This window comes from Oncorhynchus kisutch, linkage group LG18 (assembly GCF_002021735.2).
Source record: "Oncorhynchus kisutch isolate 150728-3 linkage group LG18, Okis_V2, whole genome shotgun sequence".
Lineage (NCBI taxonomy): Eukaryota > Metazoa > Chordata > Actinopteri > Salmoniformes > Salmonidae > Oncorhynchus > Oncorhynchus kisutch.
In genome coordinates this window covers 50,984,732-50,998,432 of record NC_034191.2, presented here as the reverse complement: position 1 = coordinate 50,998,432, position 13,701 = coordinate 50,984,732, and the positions used below count along the sequence as shown (strand labels likewise).

The following is a 13,701-nucleotide window of genomic DNA, read 5'->3' as shown; positions in this document are numbered from 1 at the left end:
ACTAACACTAGAGTTATTTTACGCCACTGAGTGTTAATTTAACTTTTGAATCAACACTAGAAATTTTACTTTGAAAAGTCAACACCAATTAACACTGGTCAATTTGCTGTATGCTATGAAAGGGACATATCTACAGGTTTCCATACATTTCAAAAAACTTTAGATGCCATGTCAAGAACCCTACACTTAACTCAAAGGTTCTTTATTCGGCAAGAGTTCTACAATAAACCTTAACAGCTGAGGAAGAACCATTTAAGAACCATTTTTTTAGTGTAGGGGATAGAGACTGAGACTAAGAGCAGTTCCTCAAAGAGACCCCAGGATCCAACATGTGACGATATTTCAAGGAGCAGAAATAGGCTTAAAATGAAATGCTTGCTCTTATCTTATCTCCGTTTATGGGGGGGGGGGGGGGGGGGGGGAAGACGGATTCGGTGCATGTTTCCTCACAGCTTCCCAAAGGACTATGTTTGAGATGAGAACTGAGACAGTGCAGCTTTGAATTTTCACAGAAACAAACTCTTCTTAGCCGAACACATAACAGTATTGAATGTCTCTTCAATCAATCATTTCTGGTTTGAGAGTCTCTTATTAACTGTGCACTTTGCCTTACAACAAGCTTATTTAATTATTTTTGTTTTTGGTTCAATTTCAACATCGTTTTTCTCTACCCTGTTCTGTTTTTAGTAAAGACTTGCAGTTGCATGGAGGACAACAGGTGTGGATTTAAGGACCGGTGAAGTCATGACGTTGAAGAGGAGACAATAAAGTGGGTGAGTTCATTTATACTTGCTTTATAACTGTGTTGCAATCCCCAGGGCAACATTTTTGCAGGCGAGAGAAAATATGCACATTCTCATTTGAAGGCTGGGCTGCAGTACTGATACCTTATAGCATACTGTCTTCCTATGAACAACTTACATATTCTGTACACACACGTTTTGACTGGGTCACACCGATTCTATAACCACCGTTGGTATGTTAGCCATGATCTGGTCTGTCCAGGCTGCGTCCGACTGTCATCATTATTCACACCAACACACGGGTTTATTTTTTTCATTCAACTTTGACCTTTTCTGACTGAACACTGCATGTGATGGCCACAACCTTGCCATAACCCCCAGTTAGAGTCAATTAGTCAAGACACGCATGGACAGAAACTCACTGGAGTGTGGGAGTCTGTCAGGCAGAGATGGAGGGAGAGATGGAGGGAGGGAGAATGAGAGGGGGAGAAGAATAAAGGATCGGAGTCAGACAGGGAGTGGGAGGCAGAGATGGAGAGAGGGATAAAAGAGAGGGAGAGAGAGAGAGACTGGGGGAAAGAGTGAGATTGGGGCTGAATCATCCATGTGCTCTTTGTGTCTGTCGTCTCAGCAGCTCTCCAGTAGCCATGACCTTTTTCTACACGGTTCAGAACATTTAATGATATTTGGTGGCACAACAGATGTTGGACCCGAGATTATAAGAGTTTAAACTCCAAAGAAAGATGGAAAAGTGTTTGTTAGGAGATAAAAAAAAGTGCTGAACTTGTTTACTCTCTGCCAGCCATATTCAAACCAACGCTCGATATGCTCTGAGAGATTGAGAAGAGATTTTTTTTTAAGTCACATTTAAGTGCTCAATTCTATGTGTTGTAGACTGTCACATATGCCAAACTTGCCAACTGCTCTCATGAAAGAGGACCACAATGGAAAAAAGTTGTTTGCTTTTCTGGGTTTATCCTCGATCGATTCTTAATCAAGTGCATCATTTTGTATGTGTACACTATTGCAGGGAGATGTTCAGAATTGCTTGTTTTAGTGAAATGTGTTTTTTGCATGGAAAATTGATTGGTTGATTAATTGTACGCTACACAAAGATAGATAACATCCCGTTTTCTAAATGAACCCAATCTATTAGTAACTGGATGTATTTTACCAACTGCTTGTTCCAGTCTAGAGGATTGAGGTAGTATCTGTATTCAGTCTTCCCTACCCTGGCTGAATGCAGCTTGTGGCTGATTAAGAATTCCACTTGTTGGCTTTCCTTACTCCGTCTGGATTCCGAAATAAATCAATGACTTGGCCTGTAAACCAGGAGATACTTAACACCACTATGTTAGGATATACAGTGCCTTGCGAAAGTATTCGGCCCCCTTGAACTTTGCGACCTTTTGCCACATTTCAGGCTTCAAACATAAAGATATAAAACTGTATTTTTTTGTGAAGAATCTACAACAAGTGGGACACAATCATGAAGTGGAACGACATTTATTGGATATTTCAAACTTTTTTAACAAAACAAAAACTGAAAAATTGGGCGTGCAAAATTATTCAGCCCCCTTAAGTTAATACTTTGTAGCGCCACCTTTTGCTGCGATTACAGCTGTAAGTCGCTTGGGGTATGTCTCTATCATTTTTGCACATCGAGACACTGAAATGTTTTCCCATTCCTCCTTGCAAAACAGCTCGAGCTCAGTGAGGTTGGATGGAGAGCATTTTTGAACAGCAGTTTTTAGTTCTTTCCACAGATTCTCGATTGGATTCAGGTCTGGACTTTGACTTGGCCATTCTAACACCTGGATATGTTTATTTTTGAACCATTCCATTGTAGATTTTGCTTTATGTTTTGGATCATTGTCTCGTTGGAAGACAAATCTCCGTCCCAGTCTCAGGTCTTTTGCAGACTCCATCAGGTTTTCTTCCAGAATGGTCCTGTATTTGGCTCCATCCATCTTCCCATCAATTTGAACCATCTTCCCTGTCCCTGCTGAAGAAAAGCAGGCCCAAACCATGATGCTGCCACCACCATGTTTGACAGTGGGGATGGTGTGTTCAGGGTGATGGGCTGTGTTGCTTTTACGCCAAACATAACGTTTTGCATTGTTGCCAAAAAGTTCAATTTTGGTTTCATCTGACCAGAGCACCTTCTTCCACATGTTTGGTGTGTCTCCCAGGTGGCTTGTGGCAAACTTTAAACAACACTTTTTATGGATATCTTTAAGAAATGGCTTTCTTCTTGCCACTCTTCCATAAAGGCCAGATTTGTGCAATATACGACTGATTGTTGTCCTATGGACAGAGTCTCCCACCTCAGCTGTAGATCTCTGCAGTTCATCCAGAGTGATCATGGGCCTCTTGGCTGCATCTCTGATCAGTCTTCTCCTTGTATGAGCTGAAAGTTTAGAGGGACGGCCAGGTCTTGGTAGATTTGCAGTGGTCTGCAAATGGGAAATCTTTTTGTATCCAAATCCGGCTTCAAACTTCTTCACAACAGTATCTCGGACCTGCCTGGTGTGTTCCTTGTTCTTCATGATGCTCTCTGCGCTTTTAACGGACCTCTGAGACTATCACAGTGCAGGTGCATTTATACGGAGACTTGATTACACACTGGTGGATTGTATTTATCATCTTTAGTCATTTAGGTCAACATTGGATCATTCAGAGATCCTCACTGAACTTCTGGAGAGAGTTTGCTGCACTGAAAGTAAAGGGGCTGAATAATTTTGCACGCATAATTTTTCAGTTTTTGATTTGTTAAAAAAGTTTGAAATGTCCAATAAATGTCGTTCCACTTCATGATTGTGTCCCACTTGTTGCTGATTCTTCACAAAAAAATACAGTTTTCTATCTTTATGTTTGTAGCCTGAAATGTGGCAAAAGGTCGCAAAGTTCAAGGGGGCAGAATACTTTCGCAAGGCACTCTAACTATGCCCTCAAAGAAAGGCCTTATGATATATGCAATGCATTGTCTTAAAAATGTAATTTTAAAGGCTAATGAGGCTGGTGGAACTGCACATATAGGGTTCTAGATAGATCCTCCTCAAAGGGTTCTACCCAGCACCAAAAAAAGATTCCACTATAGGGACAAACCAAAGAACCCTCTATGGTTCTACTCAGCACCTTTTTTTAACAGACATAGTACCGTCACCTCAAATGTTCTAACTCTTGAGTCCTGGCACATTCTTTAGAATCAGCCTTAAAAATTTGATGAGGACTGGCACCCAAAAATGACCATTTATTTCAGTCCACTTCAAGCACTCTGTGAGTGTGTGAGTTGGTGTGCATCATAATGCTGTAATCCAATGGGGTTGGCTGTGAGTCTTAAAACAGCTTTTAGGTAGCTAGCTGGAGAGTTCAGTGGGTTCAGAGAGTTAGAGTAGAGAACATAGCTGCCACCAGAACAGGCCTAAAACAGCCTCTGGCAACATTCCAAATGGCACCCTATTCCACTTATAGTGCATTACTTTTGACCAGGGTAGTGCAGACGAAGTAGTGCACTATAAAGGGAATAGGATGCCATTTGGGACACCCAGATAACATTTTAGGCTAACAACAGGACTCTGGGGGAGGGGAGTGTTAGTGTTGTGTACTGTGTAGTTGGTTGTTAGTGTTCCTATGTCAGATATAGGTACAATTCTGTTTGGATGCACTTTGACTAACAAAGTATTGGACAATTTTTCAACTGTCAGACAAATATATATTTTCAATCCGAGCCTGTTATTTTGAGTGATGTTAAAACCTCTTAAGACTAAAGTGCACTAGATTTACGGGTAATTACTGATAATATGTTTAAATCAGGCTTCATCCAGTTGCCATCCATTTTATAAACTCTTTGCCACGCCACGTCAAAGGGGCGGGCCTTAGAAAGCTGATCTCCTGGTCGACTCGTTCACAACAAATGTCACTAGATTCCTATCGTGCAGGCGGTTCTAAATATATAACTTTCATAGCTGTACGTTTTAAGAATGCAACCTACCCACTTCCTTTAACCCAAAACAATTAAAGAAGTAATTTTGTGTGGAAGTAAAAAACGTTTGTTTTCACGTCGGAGACAGACGCTAAGCACATCAACAGAACCAAGAAAACGTGCCCTTTTCACAGCACATCTCCCCTTGTCGGTAAGGTGAACATGCTGTATAAAGGACCAAAATGTTGATTAAATGTTCACAAATGTCATGATCTTTTGGGTAAAGTAAAGTTTTGGGAAGATGTTCCTACATTATTCAAAATATTGCCCTCTTGCTAGATTGATTAATGTGCAAAATGGCTGTCAGCACAAGTGGATTTATTAAAAGTTGGAATATGTGTGACAAATCGGAAATAACAATATGAATTCAAATTAATTTGGCTTAAGTACAAACATGGCGTCAATACTATTAAAATAGATAGGTTCCACTGCATTAAGAACGTGAACACTAGTGGTGTGTTTGTCAGCTGTTTGTTCACACGCTCGAACCCGCAGTTGCTAATAACCCATCTGCAATCGCAGTGGTTGGTAGGTGATCAAATACATATGTCATGCAATAAAATGCAACAAAATTCAAATGAATTACTTTAAAATCATACAATATGATTTTCTGGATTTTTGTTTTAGATTCCGTCTCTCACAGTTGAAGTGTACCTATGATAAAAAATTACAGACCTCTACATGCTTTGTAAGTAGGAAAATCGGCAAAATCGGCAGTGTATCACATACTTGTTCTCCCCACTGCATGTGATAAAGTGAAAATCTGAGGACGGCACCCGAACCTTACCCAATTATATAAAAAAATCCACTCCAGCGTTGTCTTGGCTGTGTGCTTAGGGTCATTGTCGTGTTGGAAGGTAAACCTTCGCCCCAGTCTGAGAATCTGAGCGTTCTGGAGCAGGTTTTCATCAAAGATTTCTCTGTACTTTGCTCTGTTTATCTATCTCTCGATCCTGACTAGTGTCCTAGTCCCTGCCGCTGAAAAACATCCCCACAGCATGATGCTACCATCACCGTGCTTCACCGCAGGGATGGTGCTAGGTTTCCTCCAGACATGACAATTGGCATTCAGGCCAAAGAGTTCAGTCTTGGTTTCATCAGACCAGAGACTCTTACTTCTCATGGTCTGAGAGTCCTTTAGGTGCCTTTTGGCAAACTCCAAGCGGAGTGGCATCCGTCTGGCCACTCTACCATAAAGGCCTGATTGATGGAGTGCTGCAGAGATGGATGTCCTTCTGGAATGTTCTCCCATCTCCACAGAGAAACTCAGGAGCTCTGTCAGAGTGACCATCGGCTTCTTGGTCACCTCCCTGACCAAGCTCTAGGAAGAGTCTTGGTGGTTCCAAACTTCTTCCATTTAAGAATGATGGAGGCCACTGTGTTCTTGGGGACCTTGAAAGCTGCAGAATTGCTTTGGTACCCTTCCCCAGATCTGTGCCTCGACACAACCCTGTCTTGGAGCTCTAAGGACAATTCCTTCGACCTCCTGGCTTGGTTTTTGCTCTTACATGCACTTTCAACTGTGGGACCTTATATTTACAGGTGTGCGCCTTTACAAATCATGTCCAATCAATTGAATTTACCACAGATGGACTCCAATCAAGTTGTAGAAACATCTCAAGGATGATTTATGGAATCAGGATGCACCTGAGCTCAATTTTGAGTCTCATAGCAAGGTATTTCTGTTTTTAATTCTTAATAAATGAGCAAAGATTTCTCAACCTGTTTTCGCTTTGTCATTATGGAGTATTGTGTTTAGTGAAGGGGTGAAGGGGTCTGAATACTTTCCGAATGCTCTATTTCTGACCAGAGCCCTTAGGGTGCACTACATATGTAGGGAATAATGTGCCATTTGGTACACAGCCCAGGAATTGTCTTGAGGTGTACATGCAGCTGTCTTGCTTCCATATGTATAACATATAATGTATGCTGAAATTCGGATTCCTGTGTGACGTAGTGGTAAAAGACACTGAATCTCAGTGTAAGAGGCGTCACTGTAGTACTTGGTTCAAATCCAGATGCATCACATCCAGCAGTGATTGGGGTTACCATAGAGCGGCGCACAGTCGACCCAGTGTCGTCTGGGTTTTCCTTGGGTAGGCCGTCATTGTAATTAAGAATTTGTTCTTAACTGACTTGCCAAGTTAAATATATGAACTGAATTTGTCTGTTTTTGATGAACTCCCATAGGACATTTTGTATTATAGCCTATGGTATTCATTTGTATGTTGGATGAATAGTGAGAAATTGTATGCTAATGAGATATGTTTGAATACAGTGGATAGTTTAATGCAACATATAAGTACGCTTCAAATGGTTATCCCAAATGCACACATAATTTAATGTGCAGGTCATTATAAAACAATAGAACATTGTGAAATCTGGATGTCATGTAAACATTTGGCACCAAAACGTTCAGTATAGTATAAAAGCCACTATTTGAGCACTCACTGTTAAACTGAAATATGCGAGAAAACCATCTGTATTTGACAATTTAAGGGACTGTATGATAATGAACATTTATTATAATACTCAAACCATTAGAAACTCTATGCATAATGCAGCGGGTTTGAATTAATCGTTTTCTTATGATTAAAGTATTAATGAGGTCGTAGTAAGGTTTTTTATTACCAAAACACCAGGAGACACCTAGTTAAAAGGCCTTTTGGCTTAAAGCATCTCTGTTCATTAAACTGAAATAATTACCTAATTTGCTAACGTTGATTAACTACATTTCCCCCCCTTCCTCCAGTATTTTTTCGGTCTTCAAATTATCATGTTATGTGCAAAGGTGCTTGCTGTAATAAAGTTGAGGTTTTGAGGTTAACGTCTCGGTCTCGCATCCTAAACATGGTACTTAGTTATAGTTCTAATTGACCTGGAATATACTCAAAGATAATATGATGTTAATTCTGCATCAGTCAGCTGCGCTGTATGATAATTCACAGTAGCCGCGTTATTTGTACCTACACTTTCTCCCATTCTCCTTTTCGCTAGTCTGTGGCATGGTATTGGCTAGTTGGTTTTTGAATGGATACAGTCCAAAATGGCACCCTATTCCCTAAATAGTACACTACTTTTGGGCCCTGTCTGTCTCTCTGTTTTACCCTGTCTGTCTCTGTGTTTTACCATGTATGTTTCGGTGTTCTCTGTGTTTTATCCCGGCACATCAAAGGTCACCCACACTAAACGTTTTCTACTTAAATTTCTCCCAATTTTCATTTCATTTTCTTATGCAGAGAGTTTAAGAGGGCTTGGATGAGAAACAATCCTTCAGTTGGAATGAAGATTAAAACCAGGGCCCTCTTCAGCTCTGAGAATAGGAGACTTTTAATTTGGCTCTACACTCCAGCATTTTGGATTTGAGATCAAATGTTTCATATGACCTGAAACTTAATGTAGTCCTGCATTGTGGCACTTCGGCAAGCCGTCATGTTATACTGATCGTACTATACGTATGTGTGCATGTACATTTGGTTTTCCTTCTTCGATTGAGCCATTTAGACTTCTTTCAATGATGTTCCTATCGGCGGATTCCATGTCCCTCTCCCAAGGTGGGCTATTTTGAAAGGGAGGCGGACACAACACGAAACTTAAAGAACTGACCAGACCGCAATGGGATAAAATGATTCCTCTTATCAACACAAATTGGAGAGGGCAGGGTGAGAAGATAGGGAGAAAAGGGTGGAAGCGGATGTTCTGTTTGAATCAGAAGGCATGTTGAGAGATGGGAGTGAGAAGAATTTGATTACAGTGGAGAATATGAAAGGTAATAAGAGAAGTAAAGTGGTAGTGGAATCTTGTACATCCAAGCCTAGTTCTGATTCTTTTTCGGACGGAGTAAGGCTTTTAGATTGATGTTGTTACCTGGGAGATCCGATTGAATTCTCTACAAAATTGTGGATGTGTTGAATGAGATGGTGTCGATGAGAGTGATGAGAAGTGGGCTTATTTTGTTGTTTTTTTGTGTATCAAATTATATTTGTCACATGTACCACAACAGGTCATACCTAGTTTCACAGTTATCCTTACCACCCTCCCGGGTGGCGCAGTGATCTAGGGCACTGCATCACAGTGCTAGCTGTGCCACCAGAGACTCTTCGTTCGAGCCCAGGCTCTGTTTCGACTGGGAGGTCCAGATGGCTAGGGATGTCTGGGTTAGGGAGGGTTTGGCCGGTTGGGATATCCTTGTCTCATTGCACACTAGTTACCCCTGTGGTGCACGGTGTTTCCTCCAATACATTGGTGCTTCCGGGTTGGGTGCATGGTGTTTTAAGAAGCAGTGCGGCTTGGTTGGGTTGTGTTTCGGAGGACGCATGGCTTTCGACCGTACGGGAGTTGTAGTGATGAGACAAGATAGTAACTACTAACAATTGGATATCACGAAAAGGGGGTAAAATACTCCTCTTCCTTTGTTTCAATACCCTGTACAGTATGTGGCAGCAATACACCAGTAGGCATAATCTGCCATAAAACCTTAAAGATGAAGAAAGAAGAACACGAATTCAACGATGGAGCATTTTTCTATGTTCTCTTAGCTAGCTACATGGAGATATTCAACCATATGCTTCAACCGGAATATAGCGAAGAGGATTTGAAACAAAGATTTGGATTTAGCTACCAGCTCAGCTACAGCTGATGCCAGCACCAAGAGGGCAGATGATAAATAGCTAGCTAAGTAAGTTATTTTTCATACAAGCCATCTAGCTTGCTAACCTTAGTGTATCTACTGAAAGCCATATTGTGTATTGCTGGCTAACATACATTGGGGAGAAATCGAATTGTTAGCTAAAGTAGGTAACTCAGCTAGCTAGGTAGGCTAAACAGTTAGCCATATGTATGACTCAAAGTAGAAGAGGTTTTTACAATAGGAGATCTAGCTATTGTATCTTGATTGTAAAATGTCTTCTATTTTTAGTCATAGATATGGCTACAAAACAGCAAGCTACTAATGTTACAACCAGCCACCTAAAGCTAGGTTTACCAGCAAATATTACCACATGACTGGAAATGGCTAGTTAGCCTGGCACCTGCTAACTTGCTTGGTGCCAAGCCTTACGTTTGTAACTTGTTCGCAAACATGTCTCACATCAACCACTGTAAACTTAAATTATTTTACTAGTTAGTTATCAACATAATTGATGAGGGTTGACATATTGATTATGATTATGACAGTGGATCCCTTTCAATTTTGCAAAATTAGAGGCAAGTTTTGGCTATCCAGCAAGCTAGCTAACTAAGTTTACTAACAGCGAGGAGAACAATAATACAACCATTTACTGCTGTAAATCTCTGAAGCTGATGATCTGGTTATACTATAAAAAATGTTGGCCTAAGTGTGCCTGATAGACGTGGCTGTGGCTAGGTAATGTCTGTCTACCTAGGTACATTTGTGCTGTCTGGTCACTGTGCAAAAGTTGAGGGTTTTGCCATATTTATTTCTATCAGGATTAAATGTAATCTCACATGTGTGCCATGTTCAACTATCCTACCCTCATTGTGATGTTATGCTGGCACAGTATGATTTTTATTACATTTTTTGTCTTACAGACAATGTCGTGTGGTGCCTGGGCTTCTTCCTGGAGAAAAATTGGATTATAGATGAGGAGAACAGAATTCCTTTTCCTGCATGTGTCATTGGAGCAGAACTGTATCCCTTGAACTGTATCCATCTCACGATGGTTTGGACATCATGCTTGATTTCAAACAGTAGATGACTCAAGAGGAGCTGAATGGCAGTTTGATCATGACAACACCCCTCTTATCATTTGCTCTACAATAGATGTCTGTACCTTATACCAAAGACACACTCACACACAACACATCAGCTGCTGCTAAGTTGAACAGCTGTACAAGTATTCCATGAACTTACTACACTGATTATACTGTATTTTCTTACCATTTGTGTCTTTGTAAATGGCAAGTTCACCACTTCTCCCATCATCTGCTGATCACCAGTTCCCTGCGCTCTACTCCACATAAGTCACACTCGGACTACACTGTTCATACTGTTACCATTTAACATGCTAGTTGAATACCCAGTTCGATTTTTAAGTTAGCATTAGTGTACACTCCCATTGACCAATTAATTGTTTGGATATAGCTGCATGTCTGACATCTGTTTGATGCTAAAGAGCCCTGTACAGCTTATATAAATTATATCCTGTGAATCCATACAGGTAGAACATTTTTGAAGATTGATAGAAAATATCCATATTTTATTGTGGTTCGACACCACAAGCCCGAATCAGGCGAAACAAATTCCTGGTTTTGCTTATTTATTACCGTGTCCTAATCCAGGAACCAATATAATACTTTCAGTTAAGCGTTACGTACTTCTAGTTCTACCTGTTTCAGCATAGTTCTCCTATTATGGTTTTCTACTAGAAGCATGCCAAACGAGGCAGAGCTAGAAGTATGCATCGTACGGAATTAAGGAATTAGACTGTTGATTCTGTGAATCGGACAATGAATAGATGCCCACACATTTTATTACAGTTTGTAAAAAACACAGTAGTTGTTCAAAGTGCGACCTTTCGCTGTACAAAAATCTGTCAACATTTAGAAATACAAAGGAATAGCATTATTTACATACATACAAACAGTATCTGTTTGAAAACCCTGCACTAAATGCTACAATAATGTCTGCATAAACACTACACATTTTTTACCATAGTCAATACTACAGTATTGAATTTGCATGTATCCTTCTCATTCCCCTCCCCCATGTTGCAATTTGGGCCACCCATAAGTGAGAAACCTACATGCCAATATAGAGCGTATTGTGTTCCATAGAGTTAATAGGAAAAAGTTAAAGTGCTGAACTTTCTCGGCGGAGCCCAGGCGTTTTTATTACAGTTGCAGAAATGTTTTATTTGCTATGGCTGTGATATGTTTTAATCAACCTTAGTTTATTGCACTGACTGTGAATCACTACTCTAATGAGCTTTGCCCTCACACTATTTGTATTTTGATCTGATTTGACCTAGTTTGGGTCAGCACTCATTGGAATAATACCCAGCACTGTGCTTTGCAAGTGTTCATTTTTACATTTACATTTTGTTAATTGAGCAGACATTAAACTACGTTAGTTACTGTTACATTACTGTTACAGAGAAGGTTGTTGTAATTAGTTTATTTGTGTATCAGGAAAGACAAAATACATTCATTCTAATTAAACTGTTACACAATATATACATTGTAGTTCAGGTCAGTGAAATACAAATCACAGAATAGGTATGGAAACTATTGAAATATATAAAATACATGTAACTGAAATACTGCCTAATCGTGGCACTAGCTGCCTGCACTGCAAATCTACAACAGTTTAGTAACCACTGTGCTTCCGGTAATGCACTGTACATTCTAGAAATACAGCATGTTGCTGTACTCAGGTGTTACAGTAATTTGTGTTTCCGTAAAGGTCCTGTAAATCTAAAGGAATTTACTGGTTTCTGTGCTGCCAGTGTTTTACTGGATATTTACAGTAACCTACTGGCTACTGTGCTGCCAGTAATTTACTGTAAATATTACAGGATTTTTATTTTGTGTAGTGCTTAACTTTTGATCAGGGCCCATAGGGCTTTTCTGTAGGGCTAAGGCCACATGTATGCTCTCATCCCTAAAGAACACATTGACTTAGGTACAGAGATGGGCAGTATTTCTGTTACTTCTGAGTATTTTGTTCTGTAATTTGTATTACACTGGGCTGAACTACAATCCAATGTATTTAATAATAAGATACTTTTGAGAGCTGTAATTTATATGGAGAACAAGAGCACATCCTCCCAGCTGCCCACTGCACTGAGGCTAGGTAACACGGTCACCACTGATAAATCCATGATTATCGAAAACTTCAACAAGCATTTCTCAACGGCTGGCCATGCCTTCCTCCTGGCTACTCCAACCTCGGCCAACAGCTCCGCCCCCCCCCCGCAGCTACTCGCCCAAGCCTCTCCAGGTTCTCCTTTACCCAAATCCAGATAGCAGATGTTCTGAAAGAGCAGCAAAACCTGGACCCGTACAAATCAGCTGGGCTTGACAATCTGGACCCTTTATTTCTGAAACTATCCGCCGCCATTGTCGCAACCCCTATTACCAGCCTGTTCAAACTCTCTTTCATATCGTCTGAGATCCCCATGATTTGGAAAGCTGCCGCAGTCATCCCCCTCTTCAAAGGGGGAGACACCCTGGACCCAAACTGTTACAGACCTATATCCTGCCCTGCCTATCTAAGGTCTTCGAAAGCCAAGTCAACAAACAGGTCACTGACCATCTCGAATCCCACCGTACCTTCTCCGCTGTGCAATCTGGTTTCCGAGCCGGTCACGGGTGCACCTCAGCCACGCTCAAGGTACTAAACGATATCATAACTGCCATCGATAAAAGACAGTACTGTGCAGCCGTCTTCATCAACCTTGCCAAGGCTTTCGACTCTGTCAATCACCATATTCTTATCGGCAGACTCAGTAGCCTCGGTTTTTCTGATGACTGCCTTGCCTGGTTCACCAACTACTTTGCAGACAGAGTTCAGTGTGTCAAATCGGAGGGCATGCTGTGCAGTCCTCTGGCAGTCTCTATGGGGGTGCCACAAGGTTCAATTCTCAGGCCAACTCTTTTCTCTGTATATATCAATGACGTTGCTCTTGCTGCGGGCGATTCCCTGATCCACCTCTACGCAGACGACATCATTATGTATACTTCCGGCCCGTCCTTGGACACTGTGCTATCTAACCTCCAAATCTAGAGTCGGCTTTCTATTCCGCAACAAAGCCTCCTTCACTCACACCACCAAACTTACCCTAGTAAAACTGACTATCCTACCGATCCTCGACTTTCTCTGTATATATCAATGACGTTGCTCTTGCTGCGGGCGATTCCCTGATCCACCTCTACGCAGACGACATCATTATGTATACTTCCGGCCCGTCCTTGGACACTGTGCTATCTAACCTCCAAACGAGCTTCAATGCC

The 13,701-nt window shown here is 41.0% G+C and overlaps 1 protein-coding gene across 1 annotated transcript in view; it reads left to right on the top strand.

Annotated features, from left to right (window-relative positions):
* The first annotated feature begins 683 nt into the window (after positions 1 to 683).
* Positions 684 to 13,701, top strand: part of LOC109908767 (disks large-associated protein 1-like) — a 156,199-nt gene continuing 143,181 nt past the window's right edge. Inside the window, exon 1 of the mRNA XM_031796294.1 lies at positions 684 to 773. The gene's annotated coding sequence lies outside the window, so the exon portion shown is untranslated. The remainder of the gene's footprint in view (positions 774 to 13,701) is intronic.